Below are 20,764 nucleotides of genomic sequence, written 5' to 3' on the forward strand. Positions count from 1 at the left end.
CAAGAGCTTACACTCTATGAGGAGATAGAGAGGACACAGGAGGAGTGAGGGTCCTGATCACAAGAGCTTACACTCTATTAGGAGATAGAGGAGACACAGGAGGAGTGAGGGCCCTGATCACAAGAGCTTACACTCTATATGGAGATGAAGAGGACACAGGAGTGAGGGTCCTGATCACAAGAGCTTACACTCTATATGGAGATGGGAGAGGACACAGGAGGAGTGAGGGCCCTGATCACAAGAGCTTACACTCTATGACAGTGATGGCTAACCTATGGCACTGGTGCCAGAGGTGGCACTCAGAGCCCTTTCTGTGGGCACCCAGGCCATCACCAGAGAGGACTCCAGGTATCTTCCTGCAGTCCCAGACAGTCCAATACTTGCTGTGCACAGAAGTATTTTAAAGTGACAGCGCTATCTGGGACTATTTTCTGCTTTATTTGTGTCCTCAGGTGCTGGTATCAATGAAAACTGTGACAGAGAAGCGAGCATAAATCATAAATTAAATTCCTGTGTTGGCACTTTGCGATAAATAAGTCGGTCTTTGTTGTAGTTTGGGCACTCGGCCTCTAAAAGGTTTGCCATCACTGCTCTATGAGGAGATAGAGGGGACACAGGAGGAGTGAGGGACCTGATCACAAGAGCTTACACTCTATGAGGAGATAGAGAGGACACAGGAGGAGGGAGGGTCCTGATCACAAGAGCTTACACTCTATGAGGAGATAGAGGGGACACAGGAGGAGTGAGGGTCCTGATCACAAGAGCTTACACTCTATGAGGAGATAGAGGGGACACAGGAGGAGTGAGGGTCCTGATCACAAGAGCTTACACTCTATGAGGAGATAGAGAGGACACAGGAGGAGTGAGGGCCCTGATCACAAGAGCTTACACTCTATGAGGAGATAGAGAGGACACAGGAGGAGTGAGGGTCCTGATCACAAGAGCTTACACTCTATGAGGAGATAGAGAGGACACAGGAGGAGTGAGGATCCTGATCACAAGAGCTTACACTCTATGAGGAGATGGAGGGGACACTGGAGGAGTGAGGGTCCTGATCACAAGAGCTTACACTCTATGAGGAGATGGAGAGGACACAGGAGGAGTGAGGATCCTGATCACAAGAGCTGACACTCTATGAGGAGATGGAGGAGACACAGGAAGAGTTTGGGTCCTGATCACAAGAGCTTAAACTTTATGAGGAGATAAAGAGGACACAGGAAGAGTGAGGGTCCTGATCACAAGAGCTTAAACTTTATGAGGAGATAAAGAGGACACAGGAGGAGTGAGGATCCTGATCACAAGAGCTTACACTCTATGAGGAGATGGGACACAGGAGGAGTGAGGTCCTGATCACAAGAGCTTACACTCTATGAGGAGATGGGACACAGGAGGAGTGAGGTCCTGATCACAAGAGCTTACACTCTATGAGGAGATGGGACACAGGAGGAGTGAGGGTCCTGATCACAAGAGCTTACACTCTATGAGGAGATGGAGGACACAGGAGGAGTAAGGGTCCTGATCACAAGAGCTTACACTCTATGAGGGGATAGAGGACACAGGACGAGTGAGGGTCCTGATCACAAGAGCTTACACTCTATGAGGAGAGAGTGAGGGTCCTGATCACAAGAGCTGACACTCTATGAGGAGATAGAGAGGACACAGGAGGAGTGAGGGTCCTGATCACAAGAGCTTACACTCTATCAGGAGATAGAGGGGGACACATGAGGAGTGAGGGTCCTGATCACAAGAGCTTACACTCATTGAGGAGATAGAGGGGACACAGGAGGAGTGAGGGCCCTGATCACAAGAGCTTACACTCTATGAGGAGATAGAGAGGACTCAGGAGGATTGAGGGTCCTGATCACAAGAGCTTACACTCTATGAGGAGATAGGACACAGGAGGAGTGAGGGTCCTGATCACAGGAGCTTACACTCTATGAGGAGATGGAGGACACAGGAGGAGTGAGGGCCCTGATCACAAGAGCTTACACTCTATGAGGAGATAGAGGAGACACAGGAGGAGTGAGGGTCCTGATCACAAGAGCTTACACTCTATGAGGAGATAGGACACAGGAGGAGTGAGGGTCCTGATCACAGGAGCTTACACTCTATGAGGAGATGGAGGACACAGGAGGAGTGAGGGTCCTGATCACAAGAGCTTACACTCTATGAGGAGATAGAGAGGACACAGGAGGAGGGAGGGCCCTGATCACAAGAGCTTACACTCTATGAGGAGATAGAGGAGACACAGGAGGAGTGAGGGCCCTGATCACAAGAGCTTACACTCTATGAGGAGATAGAGGGGACACAGGAGGAGTGAGGGTCCTGATCACAAGAGCTTACACTCTATGAGGAGATAGAGAGGACACAGGAGGAGGGAGGGCCCTGATCACAAGAGCTTACACTCTATGAGGAGATAGAGAGGACACAGGAGGAGGGAGGGCCCTGATCACAAGAGCTTACACTCTATGAGGAGATAGAGAGGACACAGGAGGAGGGAGGGCCCTGATCACAAGAGCTTACACTCTATGAGGAGATAGAGGGGGCACAGGAGGAGTGAGGGTCCTGATCACAAGAGCTTACACTCTATGTGGGGATAGAGGACACAGGACGAGTGAGGGTCCTGATCACAAGAGCTTACACTCTATGAGGAGATAGAGGGGGGGACACAGGAGGAGTGAGGGTCCTGATCACAAGAGCTTACACTCTATGAGGAGATAGAGGGGGACACATGAGGAGTGAGGGTCCTGATCACAAGAGCTTACACTCTATGAGGAGATAGAGGGGGACACATGAGGAGTGAGGGTCCTGATCACAAGAGCTTACACTCTATGAGGAGATAGAGGGGGACACAGGAGGAGTGAGGGTCCTGATCACAAGAGCTTACACTCTATGAGGAGATAGAGAGGACTCAGGAGGATTGAGGGTCCTGATCACAAGAGCTTACACTCTATGAGGAGATAGAGAGGACACAGGAGGAGTGAGGGTCCTGATCACAAGAGCTTACACTTTATGAGGAGATAGAGGGGACACAGGAGGAGTGAGGGCCCTGATCACAAGAGCTTACACTCTATGAGGAGATAGAGAGGACTCAGGAGGATTGAGGGTCCTGATCACAAGAGCTTACACTCTATGAGGAGATAGAGAGGACACAGGAGGAGTGAGGGTCCTGATTACAAGAGCTTACACTTTATGAGGAGATAGAGAGGCATATGAGGAGTGAGGGCCCTGATCACAAGAGCTTACACTCTATGAGGAGATGACCTCCCTACAACACCTCGGCAGCTCCTGATGAGGCTCAGTATTGTGTTTGTCCTCCACGTGCCTGTATGACCTCCCTACAACACCTGGGCATGCTCCTGATGAGGCTCAGTATTGTGTGTGGCCTCTATGTGCCTGTATGACCTCCCTACAACACCTCGGAATGCTCCTGATGAGGCTCAGTATTGTGTGTGACCTCCACGTGCCTGTATGACCTCCCTACAACACCTCGGCAGCTCCTGATGAGGTCAGTATTGTGTGTGACCTCCACGTGCCTGTATGACCTCCCTACAACACCTGGGCAGCTCCTGATGAGGCTCAGTATTGTGTGTGGCCTCCATGTGCCTGTATGATCTCCCTACAACACCTGGGCATGCTCCTGATGAGGCTCAGTATTGTGTGTGACCTCCACGTGCCTGTATGACCTCCCTACAACACCTGGGCAGCTCCTGATGAGGCTCAGTATTGTGTGTGGCCTCCATGTGCCTGTATGATCTCCCTACAACACCTGGGCATGCTCCTGATGAGGCTCAGTATTGTGTGTGACCTCCACGTGCCTGTATGACCTCCCTACAACACCTGGGCATGCTCCTGATGAGGCTCAGTATTGTGTGTGGCCTCTATGTGCCTGTATGACCTCCCTACAACACCTGGGCAGCTCCTGATGAGGCTCAGTAATGTGTGTGTCCTCCATGTGCCTGTATGACCTCCCTACAACACCTCAGCATGCTCCTGATGAGGCTCAGTAATGTGTGTGTCCTCCATGTGCCTGTATGACCTCCCTACAACACCTCGGCATGCTCCTGATTAGGCTCAGTATTGTGTGTGACCTCCATGTGCCTGTATGACCTCCCTACAACACCTCGGCATGCTCCTGCTGAGGCTCAGTAGTGTGTGTGGCCCCCACGTGCCTGTATGACCTCCCTACAACACCTCGGCAGCTCCTGATGAGGCTCAGTAATGTGTGTGGCCCCCACGTGCCTGTATGACCTCACTACAACACCTCGGCAGCTCCTGATGAGGCTCAGTAGTGTGTGTGGCCCCCACGTGCCTGTATGACCTCCCTACAACACCTCGGCAGCTCCTAATGAGGCTCAGTAATGTGTGTGGCCCCCACGTGCCTGTATGACCTCCCTACAACACCTCGGCATGTTCCTGATGAGGTCAGTATTGTGTGTGACCTCCACGTGCCTGTATGACCTCCCTACAACACCTCGGCAGCTCCTGATGAGGCTCAGTAGTGTGTGTGGCCCCCACGTGCCTGTATGACCTCCCTACAACACCTCGGCAGCTCCTGATGAGGCTCAGTAATGTGTGTGGCCCCCACGTGCCTGTATGACCTCCCTACAACACCTCGGCATGTTCCTGATGAGGTCAGTATTGTGTGTGACCTCCATGTGCCTGTATGTCCTCCCTACAACACCTCGGCAGCTCCTGATGAGGTCCCTATTGTGTGTGGCCCCCACGTGCCTGTATGACCTCCCTACAACACCTCGGCAGCTCCTGATGAGGCTCAGTAATGTGTGTGGCCCCCACGTGCCTGTATGACCTCCCTACAACACCTCGGCAGCTCCTGATTAGGCTCAGTAATGTGTGTGGCCCCCACGTGCCTGTATGACCTCCCTACAACACCTCGGCAGCTCCTGATGAGGCTCAGTAGTGTGTGTGGTCCTCACGTGCCTGTATGACCTCCCTACAACACCTCGGCAGCTCCTGATGAGGCTCAGTAATGTGTGTGGCCCCCACGTGCCTGTATGACATCCCTACAACACCTCGGCATGTTCCTGATGAGGTCAGTATTGTGTGAGGCCCCCACGTGCCTGTATGACCTCCCTACAACATCTCGGCATGTTCCTGATGAGGTCAGTATTGTGTGAGGCCTCCACATGCCTGTATGACCTCCCTACAACACCTGTGCATGCTCCTGATGAGGCTCAGTAATGTGTGTGGCCTCCACGTGCCTGTATGACCTCCCTACAACACCTGGGCATGCTCATAATGAGGCTCAGTAATGTGTGTGGCCTCCACGTGCCTGTATGACCTCCCTACAACACCGCGGCTGCTCCTGATGAGGCTCAGTAATGGGTGTGGCCTCCACGTGGATTTTAAATTCTGTGGGTTGTCCAACGTCCACGCCCCCTGATTTGTGTCGCGTGCAAGCCGGTGCCGATGTGCCACAATCCGATCATGTGCGCCAAAAATCCGGGGCAATTCAGGGCAAATCGGAAAAATCGCGAAAGCCGACGGAAATGCGTCCGATGGATGCTTAGTAAATGTGCCCCAGTGTCTTCATCATACAGGAACCGCTGACACACTCCAGCCACATGAGGTCCAGCATTGTCAGGTATCAGAAGGAACCTCATTGTTGATCTCATCTTGATTGCCATTTTACCTGGGACCTGCCAATTATGCTGCAAAGCTGATGTTGGACGCTCATACCCCCCTCATGGAGTCTGATTCAATGTGCAGGGCTCGGCCACTGCTCCTCCTGTTCCTCCTTGCACAAATGAGGAGGTAGCGCAAAAGTGAACAAAACAACAGCCAAATAAGATGAGAACTGAGCAATGGTCTGTGGTCACCACCTACAGAACCCTCCATTATAGGGGCTGTCCTGATCATTTCCACCTGCTGTAGAAATCAGTGTTGATCAGTGATGATTCCTGACTGGACAGGTCCCAGAAGTGATTGGCGTTACATTGTGTTCCCTTTATATTTTGGAGCAGTGTATACATATATATATATCTGTGCTCCACGCCCAGGGATGGGGAGTAGAGTGGTCCGGTCCTTGTGCCGGGGTCCCCTCTTCTTGTTGCCTGTGGTGGTCGCGGTCCCTTTAAGCGGCACATTCCTCGTGCTCCTCGCGTGTCTCTGTGCCGGTGTTGTTGGTTGATGTCGAGCCGTGATACAGAAACCTCATCAGATAGTCGCAGCCGCAGCACATACTGTACAATCCTCCCCGCAGCCCCCACATAAGCGCCGTCACTCCCTACACGCTATACGGCCCAAATGTAAATAGCAGGCGACAATATGCTCCTTGCATGCAACCAGAACCGGACCTTATCATCTCATCGGAACATGGAGCGGGTGATGGGCGCTGTATCCCATCCGGACCATAGACACAGAGGAGAGATGGCGGAGGATGGAGAGACCTCACAGTCATGGGATCCTCTTACACCTCTGAACACTCAGCTTTCCCAGACCTACAGACCCTGAGCAGAGCCACAGCATCAGCCGTGCACCATTCATCAGGACCCGAGGAGAACCGGGGGGGGGCAGAGGTCATGAAACTAGTGGGGTGCAGGGATCATGACGCTAGTGGGGTGCAGGGGTCATTACACTAGAGAGGTACAGGAGTCATGACACTAGTGGGGTGCAGGGGTCATTACACTAGAGAGGTGCAGGAGTCATGACACTAGTGGGGTGCAGGGGTCATGACACAAGTGGGGTGCAGGGGTCATTACACTAGTGGGGTGCAGGGGTCATGACACTAGTGGGGTGCAGGGGTCATGACACTAGTGGGGTGCTGGGGTCATGACACTAGTGGGGTGCAGGGGTCATTACACTAGAGAGGTGCAGGAGTCATGACACTAGTGAGGTACAGGAGTCATGACGCTAGTGGGGTGCAGGGGTCATTACACTAGTGGGGTACAGGAGTCATTACACTAGTGGGGTGCAGGGGTCATGACACTAGTGGGGTACAGGAGTCATGACACTAGTGGGGTGCTGGGGTCATGACACTAGTGGGGTACAGGAGTCATGATACTAGTGGGGTACAGGAGTCATGACACTAGTGGGGTGCAGGGGTCATGACACTAGTGGGGTACAGGAGTTATGACGCAAGTGGGGTGCTGGGGTCATGACACTAGTGGGGTGCAGGGGTCATGACACTAGTGGGGTGCTGGGGTCATGACACTAGTGGGGTGCAGGGGTCATGACACTAGTGGGGTGCTGGGGTCATGACACTAGTGGGGTGCAGGGGTCATGACACTAGTGGGGTGCAGGGGTCATGACACTACTGGGGTGCAGGGATCATGACACTAGTGAGGTACAGGAGTCATGACACTAGTGGGGTGCAGGGGTCATGACACTAGTGGGGTGCGGGGGTCATGACACTAGTGGGGTGCAGGGGTCATGACCCTAGTGAGGTACAGGAGTCAGGACACTAGTGGGGTGCAGAGGTCATGATAGTATTGGGGTTAGGGGTCATTTGGGGACCTGCACATTGCACTGAAGGACCTGCACACATTAGACTGGAGGACCAGCATCCTGTGCTAGAGGACCTGCTCCCAGCACTGGAGGACCTGCATCTTGCACTGCAGCACTGAAGGTCCTCTGGCGCTGAGTACAGATCCCTGGATTGAGGACCTCTCCCTCAGCACCTACACCCTGTAGGCATCCAGGTCACTGTAGTTAGCTCCTTCTTTCACATAGATGGAATATCTACAGTGGGTACAAAAAGTATTCAGAACCCTTTACATTTTTCACACTTTGTGTCATAGCAGCTAATTGGTACAGTCTTTTTTTTGGCTCAGTAATGTGCCCTCTGCCCCCCAGTAATGTGCCCTATGCCTCCCCCCCAGTAATGCCTCCCCAGTGATGTAAACTCTGCCCCCCCAGTGATGTAAACCCTGCCCTCCAGTAATGTGCACTCTGCCCCCCAGTAATGTGCCCTCTACCCCCCCCCCAGTAATGTGCACTCTGCCCCCCAGTAATGTTCCCTCAACCCCCCAGTAATGTGCATTCTGCCCCCCAGTAATCTGCTCTCTGCCCCCCCAGTAATGTGCTCTCTGCCCTCCCAGTAATGTGCACTCTGCCCCCCAGTAATGTGCCCTCTGCACCCTCAATGCTCCCTCTGCCCCCCAGAAATGTAGAAATGTGCACTCTGCCCCCCCCCAGTATTGTGCGTTCTGCCCCCCAGTAATGTGCCCTCTGCCCCCCAGTAATGTGCACTCTGCCGCCAAGTAATGTGCACTCCGTCCCCAGTAATGTTCCCTCTGCCAACTCAGTAATGTGCTCTCTGCCCCCCAGTAATGTGCACCCTGCCCCCCCAGTAATGTGCCCTCTGCCCCCCAGTAATGTGCACTCTGCCCCCCCAGCAATGTGCACTCTGCCCCCCCAGCAATGTGCACTCTGCCCCCCAGTAATATGCCCTCTGCACCCTCAATGCTCCCTCTGCCCCCCAGAAAGGTAGAAATGTGCACTCTGCCCCCCCCAGTATTGTGCGTTCTGCCCCCCCCGTAATGTGCGTTCTGCCCCCCAGTAATGTGCACTCTGCCGCCAAGTAATGTGCCCTTGCCCCCCAGTAATGTGCGCTCTGCCGCCAAGTAATGTGCACTCCGTCCCCAGTAATGTGCCCTCTGCCAACTCAGTAATGTGCACTTTGCCTCCTCCCCAGTAATGTGTTCTCTGCCCACCCCCCCAGTAATGTGCACTCTGCCCCCATCTTGACAGACAAAAAGAGAAATGTAGATATTAGTATTCGCCACATTTGCGGCAAAACTCATATTTAGCTCACCTTTTGTCCATTTTCTTCTGATCCTCCTTCAGATGGTTCTACTCCTTCATCAGGGTCCAGATGTATAAAATTAAACTGATTGGACTTGTTAAGGAAAAGCCACAACTGTCTATACAAGACCTCACAGCTCACAGTGCAGGTCACAGCACATGAGAATCATGAAGCCTAAGGAACTGCCCAAGGAGATCAGAGACAGAATTGTGGCAAAGCACAGATCTGGCCAAGGTCAAAAAAGAATTTCCTAAGAGTACAGTGGCCTCCATAATCCTTACATGGAAGAAGTTTGGGACAAGCTCAACTCTTCTTGGTGCAGGAGGCAGATGGGAGTCGCCTATCACTACAGGAGGTAAGTGGGGGTCACCTATCACTGGGGTAGGTAGGTGGGGGTCACCTATCTGTGCGGTAGGTAGGTGGGGGTCACCTATCACTGCAGCCTCTGGCAGTCGGGGCTTTATGGCAGAGTCTAGAGGCTTCTCCTCAGGGTAAGACATATGGAAGCCGCATACAGGGAGCAGAACACATGGAGGATCCGGACTATGAGGAATAAGATTCTCTGCTCTGATGAGATGAAGATTGGACTTTCTGGTGATAATTCTAAGTGGTGGAGAAAACCCGGGACGCTCATCACCTGCCAAACACATGGGGGGCAGCATCATGCAATGGGGGAGCGAGGGGCCGGACCACTGAGAGTAATGGAAGAAAAGATGAATGCGGCCAAGTACAGAGATGTCCTGGATGAGGACCTCTTCCAGATGCTCCGGACCTCAGACTGGACAGAACCTTCCAACAAGACAACGGTCCTAAGCCAGTTTAGAGCCCGGACCTAAACCCAATGGAGCATCTCTGGAGAGACTGGAAAATGGCCTCTACTAACATCACCATCCAACCTGAGGGACCTGGAGAGGATCTGCAAGGAAGAGGCAGAGGATCCCCGAATCCAGGGGTGAGGAACTTGTAGCATCTTCCCAAGAAGACTCCTGACTGCACCCGCTCCAAAGCTTCTACTCAACACTGAGCAAAGGAGCCGAATACTTATCACCGGGGGCCAAATACTCATCAACAGGGGCCTGAATACTCATCACCAGGGGCTGAATACTCATCACCGGGGGCCGAACACTCATCACCAGAGGCTGAATACTCATCACCAGGGGCTGAATACTCATCACCAGGGGCTGAATACTCATCACCAGGGGCTGAATACTTATCACCAGGGGCTGAATACTCATCACCAGGGGCTGAATACTCATCACCAGGGGCTGAATACTTATCACCAGGGGCTGAATACTCATCACCGGGGGCCGAACACTCATCACCAGAGGCTGAATACTCATCACCAGAGGCTGAATACTCATCACCAGGGGCCTGAATACTCATCACTGGGGGCTAAATACTCATCAGCGGGGGCTGAATACTCATCAGCGGGGGCCGAATACTTATCACCGTGGGCCGAACACTCATCACCAGGGCCCTGAATACTCATCACCGGGGGCTGAATACTCATCAGCGTGGGCTGAATACTCATCACCGGGGGCTGAATACTTATCACCAGGGGCCGAATACTTATCACCAGGGGCTGAATACTTATCACCAGAGGCTGAATACTCATCACCAGAGGCTGAATACTCATCACCAGAGGCTGAATACTCATAACCAGGGGCCTGAATACTCATCACCGGGGGCTGAATACTCATCACCAGGGGCCTGAATACTCATCACCGGGGGCTGAATACTTATCACCAGGGACTGAATACTTATCACCGGGGGCTGAATACTCATCACCGGGGGCTGAATACTCATTACCAGGGGCCTGAATACTCATCACCGGGGGCTGAATACTTATCACCGGGGGCTGAATACTCATCACCAGAGGCTGAATACTCATCACCAGAGGCTGAATACTCATAACCAGGGGCCTGAATACTCATCACTGGGGGATAAATACTCATCAGCGGGGGCTGAATACTCATCAGCGGGGGCCGAATACTTATCACCGGGGGCTGAATACTCATCACCGGGGGCCGAATACTTATCACCGGGGGCTGAATACTCATCACCGGGGGCTGAATACTCATCACCAGAGGCTGAATACTCATCACCGGGGGCTGAATACTCATCACCAGGGGCCTGAATACTCATCACCGGGGGCTGAATACTCATCAGCGGGGGCTGAATACTCATCAGCGGGGGCCGAATACTCATCACCGGGGGCTGAATACTCATCACCAGAGGCTGAATACTCATCACCGGGGGCTGAATACTCATCAGCGGGGGCCGAATACTCATTACCAGGGGCCGAATACTCATCACCGTTGGCTGAATACTCATCACCAGGGGCCGAATACTCATTACCAGGGGCCGAATACTCATCACCGTTGGCTGAATACTTATCACCAGGGGCCGAATACTTATCACCGGGGGCTGAATACTTATCACCGGGGGCTGAATACTCATCACTGGGGGCTGAATACTCATCACCAGGGGCTGAATACTCATCACCAGGGGCTGAATACTTATCACCGGGGGCTGAATACTCATCACCAGGGGCTGAAAACTTATCACCGGGGGCTGAATACTTATCACCGGGGGCTGAATACTTATCACCAGAGGCTGAATACTCATCACCAGAGGCTGAATACTCATCACCAGAGGCTGAATACTCATCACCGGGGGGCGAATACTCATCACCAGAGGCTGAATACTCATCACCAGGGGCTGAATACTTATCACCAGAGGCTGAATACTCATCACCGGGGGCTGAATACTCATCACCAGAGGCTGAATACTCATCACCGGGGGGCGAATACTCATCACTGGGGGCCAAATACTCATCACCGGGGGCCGAATACTAACACCGGGGGCCGAATACTCATCACCAGGGGCCGAATACTTACCATGTGATATTCTAGTTATTCTTCTTTAATAAATGTGGGAAACCTGGACCATAAGGAAGGTTCCTCATGGGATTATGGGCAGGTATTTGGTGAACTGTTTGAGGTATTTTGGCAGGAAGAATCCCTGGGCTGAAGTCTGCCCGGTGATGCCAGAGGCCAATGGGAGGCTGTCGCTGGGGGATCTCTTCTTCTGCCCCTTGGTGACAGGGATTCATTGGCTATTAGTAGGCAGGTCACATGTCCGGGGTTAGGGCTAAGGATCACTTGTTCCTTATTGATCCCCGGACGTCTGACCGTGTCGCCCTCCCTTATGATTGTATTGTAAGATTTCTTGTCACGGCCTTCGTTTTATGTACCGGGGAAAATTCCCTGTTAAGTTGACTTTATAAAGTTTGATGTTTGTTAATAAAGTTTGATGTAATGTTATGCTGAATAAAGTTTTATCTAAGTTGGTTTTGCAAGTTTATGTCCGGTAGTAAATAAAGGCCGTGGCCAAGATATTTTCCCTTAGTGTCATTTATTGTTTCAATCTGTGTCCTTATAAATATCTAAAAACCTATAAAATAGAACTTTTTTGTTCTTACCAATTGGCTACGATGACACAAGGGAAACCTTTCTGAATACTCTCCGGACCCTCTGTGAGCCCCTTAGTCTTCTCCCCTGCTGTATTTTATGTGGAGATAAATCCTCCTCCCTCGTCCTCTATCACCCGGTTCTGCTGGAGAGGTGACGTACTGGACCTGCAGGTGACCCGGCCGGCATCTGACCTAGTGCCTGACATTATACAGTCTGGGGTCATACGGAGGGGAAGGGCAGCGAGGAGACGCTAGGATCCGGAGCCAGGATGATATCAGTATACAGAAGGCTCCTCTCACCTCCTCCATGGCTTCTGTCCAGACGTCTTCCTTCTCTCCTGGACCGTCTGAGGAGTGGAGCAAACATGAAGCCTCAGAGACGCCTACAACAATTCTCACACAGGAGAAAGTTATCAAATGTTATACAAGGCAAAACACATCAACCCTAGAGGTCTCCGATCTGTGAGCTGACATGGGCTTATGCCGGGTGGTCACCTCGTAGGAACTTGTATGAGATCGGAGAGGAGAAGAAAGCAAAGCTGGAAGAATACAGAGCACCAGGAATGTGGAGCAGTACCGAGGACACCGGGTCTGTGGACTATTCACGGCCCGATACAGAGGTCCCAATAACACACCAAATGATTGCGTGGAAGCTGGATGAAGACCCCCACCCTCCACGTCCACTCCGTTGTGTGATGTTTTTTCTTCTCAATAAGTGGCAGCAAGGATTTTAGGAGGGAAAGGATTAGCATCGGGACCATAGATGTAACTTGGTGTCCACAAAATGCCAAATCCACCCCTCTGTGTACCCAACATACAGTCTTTCCCTCACAGTCTCATGTAAGGAGGCAGGAGCTCTCTTGGCTCGGTCACAGACCCTACAGTTTGTTTCACCAGGACTTGATCTGGTTTTATAAGAACCCGGCATCAAGAATGACTTAGAGGAACTTGTCAGGTCCTTGTCAACTGACCACACTGTGCCAGCAACATATACCATCACACTCTGCCCCGCACACATACAATACCATGGGGCACATTTACTTACCCCTCCCATCGCGATCCCCGCTGTGCGTTGCCCGACAAGGATTCAGGCCTTCCGCGATTCACCAAGATCGTGCGTCCAATTTCCTGCATCCGTCGCTTTCCCCCGCTTAGGTCCGCCGGAGTTCACCTTCTTCTTCCTGGTGCTTTTTAAATTCCGCCGTTTGTCCGAATCAGTCGGGTCATCCGACGTCCATGCCCCCCCTGATTTGTGTCACAATCCAATCGCGTGCGCCAAAAACCTGGGGCATTCAGCGCAAAACGGAAAAATAACGTGAAACCTGACGAAAATGTGGCGTATGGACCCTTAGTAAATGTGCCCCAATATGATACAACTTTATTGATCCATTACAATACATACACAGGACAATCTCCAAACCAGGACCTTCCACTGGCCAAGACCTTTTCTCTACCAGGAACTTTCACCTGAAAGGACTTTCCACCTACCAGGACCTTCCCCGTACCAGGAATTTCCCCTTGCCAGAACCTTTCCCTTGCCAGGACCTTTCCCTTGCCAGAACCTTTCCCTTGCCAGGACCTTTTTTCTTGCCTGAACCTTCCGCCTACCAGGACCTTCTCACTGCCAGGACCTTCCACCTGAAAGGACCTTCTCACTGCCAGGACCTTCCACCACATTGTGATGATTTTTGAGGTTCTGGTTACTCCATAGATATATTGCAGCAGACGCAGGAGCGCAGTACACGGGTGATGATCAATTTTCTAGTCTGAGAAAACATGAAGAGACCTTCGGGGGGAAAGATCTGGAGAAAAAAAACCTTTTAATGACTTGTGTTCTGGATGTCTGAATCTTTACATTTTGCCCGGTGGCTGCTTCCCCTATCCCGATAGACAATGATCCGGGACGTCCTCGGTGACTGGAACGTTCTCATGCGCTCCCCGCTTTTATAATGTGTTTTCATAAGAGTTTTTTTTCTTCATTTCTTCCTATTTCTCCATCTTGAGATATGAACGTTTGATCTTGAGATTTTGCAGACCAAAAATTTTTCATGGGAAGAACCAGCTGATCCCATTAAACGTTGCGACACAATGGAGCTTTACATATATTCTCAGGAAACCTTGAAGGACTGTGGAAGCCGCGGGTCACCAGTGAAGCGGCCATAGCATGGATGTAGGTGGCGCGGTGCCAGGCCTGTTATCTGTCCCACGCTGCGCTGCACACATCTTCTGGACATGGGCGGAATTGAACCTAAATAAAAGACTCTTTCACACAGATAAAAATATTTCTTTGAGTCAGCCTGGGAACGCCGAGAGTCTATTTACTCTCAAAACACAGAATCTCAGGCAATCGGCGAACATTAGAGAAGCCATTACAGGAGGGTTTCATCTGGAGACGTCTGTTCTGGCGTAACACTGGTCTAGCGCTCATGGTTGTGTCCTGGGAAGCTTCTGGGATGAGGTCCATGTACATGTGAGAGATCTGGTGGACAGCTGAAGTCAGGTCACTCCAGGTTGGTCACCAGGAATCAGAGTACCAGAGGTTAGAGATGGAGATGCACAACGAGTTGGGTCAGGACACAGGGATCAGATAACTATGGTGTAACGCACACTAGGGACCATACTGTGGGAGAAGGTGCCCTTTATAACCATGGTCAATCAAGAACAGACCCAGGACACTTTTGACATAGGCTCAGGACCTTTGAATAACATGAGAGGACACACGCACCCTACGGATGCAGAAGATGCAGAAGACCACATGTGGGTGGAAGATGCCAGCAGGACACTGGACCACATGAAAGACATGGCACTGGGCCACCCATGGTCCATCAGAGCCACCGTTGTTACATAAATTATTTGTGCCTCACGTGAGCCTCAAGATGTAACGTATATAGAGAAGGAGAAGTCCCCTTTAATGCGTCAGGAACCCCGTAGCTCCTAACTCTCCCATGAAGCCACTTAACCACTAATGTAATTATTAAGCCTCCAAATTGCTCCGGAGCAGAAACATTTATCCTGCCGATCATCCCGTCTGACCTTGACAAACAATGGAAGGGAATAGAAAATGGCTTCATTGTTGCGGAGATTGCAATCTGTGTAATCAGGATGGAGTTACCCCGCTGAGACGTGTTCCTCCAGGAGGGCAGAGTACAAAGCCGGCTTCCTGGCCACGAGAGGTTGGCAGGAGTTTCACCAGGGTAATTACTTGTGTGATGGGGAGATAAGTTTTATCAGCACAATCTCAATGGTTCTGACCTGTTGGGCAGTGGAGGAGGAGGAGGCCATCTGCTCTTGACGTCATCATCTTGTGAACGCTACGAGAATCAGGAGGAGGTTTATTCTGCTGCATAATGACAAGGTCCAGCTGCAGACAGGAGCCAGAATGTGAAGAGTCACTTATGGTAGTCAGCGAGGCAGAAGACCGTGAGGCTGTGAGGACATCTACACCTCCTTCATGTGGACCCCATGTGTGAAATGCAAAAACAATGACTATACAACTTATCTTCCAGTCTGGGAGAAGTCACATAACTAGCGTGGGTCCAACATGATCAGAAGTTGCAGCAAAGGAACTTGTGGAGGTCTCCATGTTGTAGAGCAATTGAGTGATTGGCTTCAAGGACACCCGAACCTTTGCAGAATTCACGGTCACTGTGTAGGGTCTAAGGACTTGTCCTAATTGGTGTCTTCCATGGTTCAAAGGATCATGGAGCGGCCAAAAGAAGTCACAGTACAGGTGTCAGCTGAAGCAGGTGGGACCAGAGCACCGGTGCTTAGGAGTAGGCGTAGACAAGCTGAGGTCAAAGCAGCCGCAGATCACATGCAACAAGGATTCAGGGTCAAGCTGGGGTGTAATAAGCCGACGAGGAGCTGAGAACAAGATGTATAATAAGATTAGGACAGGAACATAGAAGTCAGAACAGACTCCTTCACACGAAGCTTGAGGACAAGTTCCTGTAAAGCCTTCTCCTAGGGGGTAGGTGTCTTTTACCTCCAGGGGCATATAAGAAAGGTGCCAAAGCCCAAAGTGCCACAAATAAGTGGATATGATGAGAACCTCTGGTGCTCCTATCATCGTGCTCCTTCTACCCATCGGGCTGTCAGAGCATGATGGGAGTTGTAGTGTAGTAGAAGCCGGAGAGCCTCAGGTTGTGGATCCCTGCCCTTCTTCAGTGACTCCAGATGTTACAGCTCCGATGTGGTTCTAATTACTCCGCAGGGAGACGTCCAACATCAATATTGTTCTAACACCCGTGTCCTGTGCACAAACAATACAGAGATCCTCCCCGCAGATGGAGCAGGATGGAGCTGTGGCCTTATGTCTGCCTAGGCAGCCGTGTCCCCATAGGTGGTGGAGGCAGGGGCCACAGCTGGACCGACCCAAACTAATATATATGAAGAGGTGACTTCTACTCCATTCTCAGCCTGCACAGATTCAGGACAATGGGGGTCATTTACTAAGGGCCCGATTCGCGTTTTTGCGACAGGTTAACCGAATTTTTCCGTTTTGCGCTGAAATTTTCCCTGAATTGCCCTGGGATTTCGGCGTACGCGATCGGATTGTGGCGCATCGCCGCCGGCATGCACGCGACGGAAATCGCAATTGTGACAATAGAAGCTTTAGAGTACCAAGGGATTATGGGAATGGCTAGATTAGAGTACCAAATGATTATGGGAATGGGTAGATTAGAGTGCCAAAGGATTATGGGATTGGGTAGATTAGAGTGCCAAAGGATTATGGGATTGGGTAGATTAGAGTGCCAAAGGATTATGGGATTGGGTAGATTAGAGTGCCAAAGAATTATGGGAATGGGTAGATTAGAGTGCCAAGGGATTATGGGAATTGGTAGATTAGAGTGCCAAGGGATTATGGGAATGGGTGGAAAATAGGGAAATAGGGAATTATGGCAAAGGAATTTTTAGATTAGGGATCTATGGGATTATGGGAATGAGTTGATTATAGTGGCAAGGGAATTAGGGGCATGGGTGGGTATAGTACAAGGGATTATGGGAATGGAAGCTTTAGATTATGGGTCTAAGGGATAATGGGAATGGGTAGATTACAGGGACAAGGGAATTAGGGGAACAGGTAGATTAGAGTACAAGGCATTTATGGGAACGTGTAGATTAGTGGAAAAGGGGATTATGGGAATGGGTACAAATAAATGCACACAGCTCCTTAGTGAGGGGCCATGTATCTGGATTACTCTTGTGCTCGGAGGGTCAGCAGACGGATGTTCATTTCTGATCTTTATCCTCGTTCTTCATATTCTCACTCAATATCAGAAGATTTCCCAATGATCCCCCCTCCCCGGTGGTCCGCCTGGTACCTGGTAGTACGGAATATTCCTGCCCCTATCAGGTCTAATCCTTCAGTCTTGGCTTGGGGACAAGCATGCATGGCATGAGGAGAGAGCGGCCTTCAGACAGGCACATGCAATCCTGCGGATGTGGAGAGGTGCTCCGGCCTTATCTCCCCAGCCACAAGTGCCGCCTAGCAGCCCGATAAGCATCTTATCAGCACAGGGAATTATTTCATCTCAGCTTTCAAGAGCCGGCGGGAAGGCGGAAGTGCGGTTATGTCTCCTCCGACCACTCGGAATTCACCTCTTGTTTCAATTTTATTGACTTTGAGTTATTTTATTTGAGAAGTTATGTAAAGAGGGAGTCACGGCCGCGGTCACCAAATCCACACGGAGCCAGCGCCAGACAAGTCATGGAGGTCAAGACTCCTCTAAGGATAAGCCCTTTCCCACATCACTGCAGGGATATGAAGACCTGTATAAGGAAATTAGGGGAATGGGTAGATTAGATTATAAGGAAATTGGGGGAATGGGTAGATTAGAGTATAAGGAAATTAGGGGAATGGGTAGATTAGAGTATAAGGAAATTAGGGGAATGGGTACTACTGCTTGTGCCTGTAGTGCCATACTGGGACACCTCGGGCCCAGCCTCAGGATCTGATAAACCTTTATATTACAATTATTATAATGTGTGCGCTCCTGGGCTCACCAGACTATGTTGGGCCAGTCCTACACCATGGCGCACATTTATTAATAGTGAGGCAGACTGCACCAGGTGGGTGACTAGTGTCCAGAGAGCGCGGCGCCCCCTGCGGGCACCCAAAGCGCATGAGCTGAGTGCAGCCACAATTATGTATGACTTGCTAACATAAATGTGGTACGCGGTGCGCACCGGAACGCCCCTTTCTGTGCGCAGTATTGTATCGCGATGGACACCGAGCAGCCGCTACACAATACTGGCAGAAACACTACATAGACACAAGTGCAAGCAGTTTACTTCCTCACAGAAGAAGGGATAAAATAGACACAGCAAAGGAGGCAAATCTGTAGGGTATATACATAGTGGCCGGTCTACTTACCTTCTTACCTCGGGCTCTTCCCCCCCCCTTCCGATGCTGGAGGTCACTGGGGCCCAGTGCAGGTGCCAGGCTGGTGCAGGGCTGCATGCTGCCATTACTGCTTACTGTACAGATGAAGTAACAGAACCAAGCTTATTGTATTGATGAGGTGACAGAACCAAGCTTACCATATAAATATAGTAACAGAACCAAGCTTACTGTATTGATGGGGTGACAGAACCAAGCCTACTGTATAGATATAGTAACACAACCAAGCTTACTGTACAGATGAAGTAACAGAACCAAGCTTACTGTATTGGTGAGGTAACAGAACCAAGCTTACTGTATAGATGAGGTAAGAGAACCAAGCTTACTGTATAAATATAGTAACAGAACCAAGCTTACTGTATGATTATAGCAACAGAACCAAGGTTTCTGTATAGATGAAGTAACAGAACCAAGCTTACTGTATACATATGGTAACAGAACCAAGCTTACTGTATAAACATGGTAACAGAACCAAGCCTTCTGTATAAATATGGTAATAGAACCAAGCTTATTTTATAAATATAGCAACAGTACCAAGCTTACTGTATAGTTGAGGTAACAGCACCAAGCTTACTGTATAAATATGGTAACAGACCCAAGCTTACTGTATAAATATAGCTAAAGAACCAAGCTTACTGTATAGATGAGGAAACAGAACCAAATTGGGGGGCGTGGCGGAACGAAAACCCGACGGATTCGGAAAAACCACCGCATTTAAAAAAAAAAAAATCTGTCGCAGAGCTTGCACTTACCTTCACTCAGCCCGGCTTGGTGAACTCCGTTGCGTTCCGATGCTTTTCAGCGCAGCAGCGCCACCTGGTGGACGGCGGAGGAACTACTTTAATGAATCCTGGCCGGACCCGAATCCACCGCAGAGAACGCGCCGCTGGATCGCGAATGGACCGGGTAAGTAAATCTGCCCCATAGTGTAGATATTGGAAAGAGAATCGAGCTTACTATATAGATATAGTGAACCAAAGTTACTGTATAGATATAGTCACAAAACCAATCTTAAATAAATTGACAGCCATTGTGCCAGGAAATGGCAGCATATGAAGCTTCCATTTATCATCAATATTTATCAGTGCTATTCTCTGGCACACTCATGCACATACAGTACACATGCACACTCATGTACAATATACAGACACACGTGCACATACAGTATACATGCACACTCATGCATAAACAGTATACATGCACACTCATGCACATACAGTATACATGCACACTCATGTACAATATACAGACACACGTGCACATACAGTATACATGCACACTCATGCATAAACAGTATACATGCACACTCATGCACATACAGTATACATGCACACTCATGCATATACAGTATACATGCACAATCATGCACATCCAGTATACATGCACACTCATGTACAATATACAGACACACGTGCACATACAGTATACATGCACACACATGCACATCCAGTATACATGCACACTCATGCACATACAGTATACATGCACACTCATGTACATCCAGTATAGATGCACACTCATGCACATCCAGTATACATGCACACTCATGCACATACAGTATACATGCACACTCATGCACATACAGTATACATGCACACTCATGCACATACAGTATACATGCACACTCATGCACATACAGTATACATGCACACTCATGCACATACAGTATACATACACACTCATGCACATCCAGCATACATGCACATACAGTATACATGCACACTCATGCACATCCAGTATACATGCACACTCATGCACATACAGTATACATGCACACTCATGCACATACAGTATACATGCACACTCATGCACATACAGTATACATGTACACTCATACACATATAGTATACATGAACACTCATGCACATACTGTATACATGCACACTCATGCACATACAGTATATATGCACACTCATGCACATACAGTATACATGCACACTCATGCACATCCAGTATACATGTACACTCATGCACATCCAGTATACATGCACACTCATGCACATGCAGTATACATGCACACTCATGCACATACAGTATACATGCACACTCATGCACATACTGTATACATGCACACTCATGCACATACAGTATATATGCACACCCATGCACATACAGTATA

General features: G+C 50.1%; 1 long non-coding RNA gene across 2 annotated transcripts in view; it reads right to left on the bottom strand.

Annotated features, from left to right (window-relative positions):
• Positions 1–12,207: 12,207 nt before the first annotated feature.
• The window catches only part of LOC140120396 (uncharacterized), a 31,646-nt gene continuing 23,089 nt past the window's right edge, over positions 12,208–20,764 (bottom strand). For both annotated transcript variants that reach the window (XR_011853766.1, XR_011853765.1), the window contains exon 3: positions 12,208–12,589. This is a non-coding gene — a long non-coding RNA (uncharacterized lncRNA). The remainder of the gene's footprint in view (positions 12,590–20,764) is intronic.

The sequence above is a fragment of the Engystomops pustulosus genome, chromosome 3 (genome assembly GCF_040894005.1).
Source record: "Engystomops pustulosus chromosome 3, aEngPut4.maternal, whole genome shotgun sequence".
NCBI lineage: Eukaryota > Metazoa > Chordata > Amphibia > Anura > Leptodactylidae > Engystomops > Engystomops pustulosus.